Consider the following 4,570-nt stretch of genomic DNA (forward strand, 5'->3'; position numbering starts at 1 on the left):
GAAAGCATTTAATCATATCAAAGAAAAACAGTGAAAAGCGTTTTTAGGCAAGCACATTCATCCTTTTTTACTCATAAACTGGGACAAGTTCTTAAGATAGTATCCACTATTTAAAATATGATTTCTATGAGAAAGAGTTCGGAATTCCAATTAGAGACACCCTTTGCAGCCTGCTTGTCCCAGCAGACTCTCTGCACAATCCCCTCCACCCTGACCTCAAATTAACACAAAGCAAAACACAAAGTCTAGGAACAAGCTAGTTCAGAGTCCAGAGAAGTACACCCCTTTGGTATGGACACCTAGGGACCTGGTTTCTGGGGAAGAGATGGCATCCATAGGAGCTCTAGCAGGAGCAGAACCAAGACACAAAGTGTTTCTCCCAGAGGTGGCCAGCCCCACAGCTCCAGACCTAGAGCAAGGGCAGCAAGCTGGGGGACCTAGGGAGGGGTGTCTTCCCGAGTCAGAACTCACCAAGGGGCCAGACCAAGAACCATTAGGTGGTGTGGCAGGTTTAACTGATATTTCTTGGGACAAGCAAAGTGGGAAGATGCTGAAAACACTCCCCCCACACCCTTGGGGCTTTAGTGGCTAAAAACAAAAAAACTACACTTAGTTAAATGGACAATGTGGAAAGCTACTCTAGTATTTAATGTATTTCCTGAGTTACTGTAACTAGAAGTTACCTGTGGACAAGCTTGGTTATTTCAGTGGATCTTAAACTTTCAACAGAACTTTTGTACTGGGTTAGGTGGTAGAGATTCTTCTCTTGAATATAATAGCCTATCTGTTTTTATGGAGTGCAATTAGGGGCAGGTAGTCTGTCAAAAAGCCTGGCTGTTGGAAAAAGGCTGGAAATTCCTCAGAAATAAAATATTTCTTAAATATATGCTTCCCTTCACCTTGAGATTTTTTTTTTAAGTAAGAATCAAGTCTCTTAAATGTACGTTAGGGAGCAACAGCGGCGGAAGGTGGCAGCTACCATAGGCTTGGGAGTAAAAAGGTCCCTTGCAGTTTCCGATTGCTGGAAGAACTTGCAGGCGGCCAGAAAAGAGCAGATGGCACAGTTAACTGGGGTCTAGAAGATGACAAAGACATGTCACTTACAGGACGGACAGGAATGATGACTGGGCCGCCAAGAATAATTTATGAAAACCAGACATCCAGTCTTAAAATAGAATGTGGACCTAAATACCCAGAAGCACCCCCTTTGCAAGATTTGTAATGAAAATTAATATGGAGTTAATAGTTCCAGTGAAGTGGTGGGCCCAAGATCCGTATCAGTGCTAGCAAAATGGCAGAATTCTTAAAGCATCGAAGTTGTCCTGCAAGAGCTTTAGCGCCCAACAATATCTAAAGAAAATATGAAACTCCCTCAGCCTCCTGAAGGACAATGTTACAGCAATTAATTAAAAAGAAAAACCATGGGCCCTTCCCTTCCCCAGAATTCACTTTAAGGAGTCTTCATTTTCCACAGTAGTAAATTTTCTAGATATGTCTTGTAGACCTCAAAGGACTGGAAAGGAAACTCCCATTCAAAGGAAATTTATCTTAAGATACTAAATGATACTAATTTTTTGTCCGTTTGAAATAAGTTGTGCTATAAGAAGTTATCCTGTCAAGTGTAACCACTGTCCACAGGGTTGAAACTCTGGGATCAAGGTAAGTATATTTAAATTGACTCCCATTGTAACTGGTGGGGCACATCTAACTGTGAAAAGACACACCACACAATCACCTTTTTCTGTTGATTACATGGCCTGGGCTCTCTGCCTTCTCTCCTTACCCCTCCCCCTAGGTCCTACCCTCCCTGCAACAGCCCTCTACCCTGGGGGTCTTGTTACCCTCTTGTCCTAAATCTTCCTTTCTCTTGCAAACAAATACAGTCTACTGAAAGCAGACTATTATGTTGAAAAGGTTTCTTTACGAATTTTACATTTACTCTACAGATCTTAGTTTCAGGGGATTCTTTCCAACAGTTAACTCATTAAGTTTCCTGGCATAATTTAAGTGTACCACAACTGTTAGAGCAATGGGAACCAATGCCTCCCTCTGAGATTGGCCTTCAATGAGGAATTTAGGGCTTTCTCCATATCTTCTCTTCCCCAGCTTTGAGGGGTGCTTTTTCTCCCCTTCTCCTCAAGTTCCTTTTGCACCATCACCACCCAACACTTTCCATGACATCCTTGCTTTGGCCAGAAGCGATTAGGTAAGGTTGGAAAGTTTCCCTGACCTCCCTCACTATTCACTCTCCACCAGGCTACAAAATGAATATTGGGTCCTCAGTCCTGCCACTCTCTGCGGTCATCATCAGCTGATGTGTTGTTTTTAGCTCAGGTTTTGATAAAGTGAATTGTCTCCAGGGTTACTCAGACCTGTCAGCTCTCAAAGTCCTTGGTGGTTAAACTTGGAGAAAGGGCACATGAAGACACTCATAAGCACACATAATCCCTCTGTATTTTTTTTTTTTCCTGTAATTGATTTTGCTTTTAGAAATTGAAGAAGTTTTGAACAGGGCTGTCATTTGGTCATCCTTCCAATTCATTGGAATCTAGTTTGAAATATGACAATTGGAACAAAACTTTGAATCCAGTGCATATTTTGGTTTTGGCATCGCAGTTGCGTCTGAAGATCCTCGGAAGGGATTGAGACCTTGGTGTGCATGGTAGACCCCTGAAATTGGCGGGCTTGACCTCCTAGCAAATTGCTTCGTTTTTCCCCTTCTGTTCAGGACCACTAAACACTGAAATGTGGATGCATACAGAAATAAATGCAGTTCATTATGTACTAAAGTTTTGTTTTTTAACTTGGTATTTGTGTAAATCCACCTTTTGAAGCAACAACTATCACGTCTGAAAAGCAACTGATGTTTCCATTAACGTTTTTCTAGGGAAAAGTTAGTTCTAAGGATTTAACATCCTGTAACTGAAGTTTAACATAACAGTATCCCATAAGCAGTCTTTTTTATTGTCAGATTATTGCCAAATTTTAATTTTTAAAAGTGTGCATTTTCTTCAAAAGTGTAAGTTAGAAATTAATAATCTACTTGGCAGAAACATCAAGTCTGGTCACACTATTCTCAGACAGTCATTAAAACTTATTAAAACTCAGCATTAGCATCGGTTAATCACAGAGGAATGCTTCTGAGTTGCTGCTCCTGAAGAGCAGGTACTCATTCTGCATTCATTAACTTAAGCTATTTTTATTAAGAAAAAACAGATTTGGATATAAGTTCATCAGAATGGCCTTCCCATCTCATGACTGCAGGTCATACTGACCACGTGAATGGTACTTTGATATAGTTAACCGAATATAAAGGAGCCATTAAAAGCCTCTGCTCATAATTATCACCTCCAGTTCAAGTCACTACTCTCCTGCTACGTGGACCTAAATCAAGAACCACAAGCTAATATCTTTCCTTGATTTACCCTCTTGCCCTGTATCTTCCTTTCTCTTGCAAACAAATCCACAGGCTACTGAAAGCAGACTGTTAAGTATGTTAGAAAACTTACTTTATTAATTTTACACTTACTCTACAGATCTTGATTTCAGGAGATTCTTTCCAATAGAGAACTCAATAAATTATATGGCATAATTTAAGCACACCAGAACTGTTAGAGCAATGGAAACCAATGCCTTGTTATGTGAAATATTTCATCCCACACATATTCACTTGATTGAATTAATGCCTTTTTCATGTCTTCTTATTGAACATACTTAGTTCTTTATTACTGAAGCTAGAATTCATGGCAAGTGAGTTCTATTTCACAGAAAATCTGAACACATCACTGGCTTACCAAATAAGAAATTTTCACATTACCTATGGGCCCAGAGCCTTCTGTAAAAGGCTCATGTGGTCTGGCTCTGTGTCCCTACTCAAATCTCATATTGAATTGTAATCCCCATAATTCCCAAGTGTTGAGGGAGAGACATGGTGGGAGATGACTGAATCATGGGGACGGTTTCCCCCATGCTGTTCTCGTGGTAGTTAAGTTCTCACAAGATCTGATGGTTTTATAAGTGTTCGCAAGTTCTTCCTCCTTTTTCTCTCTCTTGCCTGCCACCATGTAAGACATGCCTGTTTCCTCTTCCACCATGATTGCAAGTTTCCTGAGGCCTCCCCAGCAATGCAGAACTGTGAATCAATTAAACCTCTTTCCTTTATAATTACCCAGTCTGGGGCAGTTCTTTACAGCAGTGTGAAAACCAATGAATACAAAGGCTAAGTTTTGCTATCAATAATTTAAACAAAAATTCAAAATACGGGGCCGGGCGCGGTGGCTCAAGCCTGTAATCCCAGCACTTTGGGAGGCCGAGGCGGGTGGATCACAAGGTCAGGAGATCGAGACTATCCTGGCTAACATGGTGAAACCCCATCTCTACTAAAAATACAAAAAACTAGCCGGGCGCGGTAGCGGGCGCCTGTAGTCCCAGCTACTTGGGAGGCTGAGGCGGGAGAATGGCGTGAACCCGGGGGGCGGAGCTTGCAGTGAGCCGAGATCGCGCCACTGCACTCCAGCCTGGGAGACACAGTGAGACTCCGTCTCAAAAAAAAAAAAAAAAAAAAAAAAAA

The 4,570-nt window shown here is 41.4% G+C and overlaps 1 pseudogene; it reads left to right on the forward strand.

Moving 5' to 3' along the window:
* Positions 1 to 938: 938 nt before the first annotated feature.
* On the forward strand, positions 939 to 1,406 carry LOC112631077 (annotated as a pseudogene).
* The last annotated feature ends 3,164 nt before the right edge of the window (positions 1,407 to 4,570 follow it).

The sequence above is a fragment of the Theropithecus gelada genome, chromosome 9 (genome assembly GCF_003255815.1).
Source record: "Theropithecus gelada isolate Dixy chromosome 9, Tgel_1.0, whole genome shotgun sequence".
Lineage (NCBI taxonomy): Eukaryota > Metazoa > Chordata > Mammalia > Primates > Cercopithecidae > Theropithecus > Theropithecus gelada.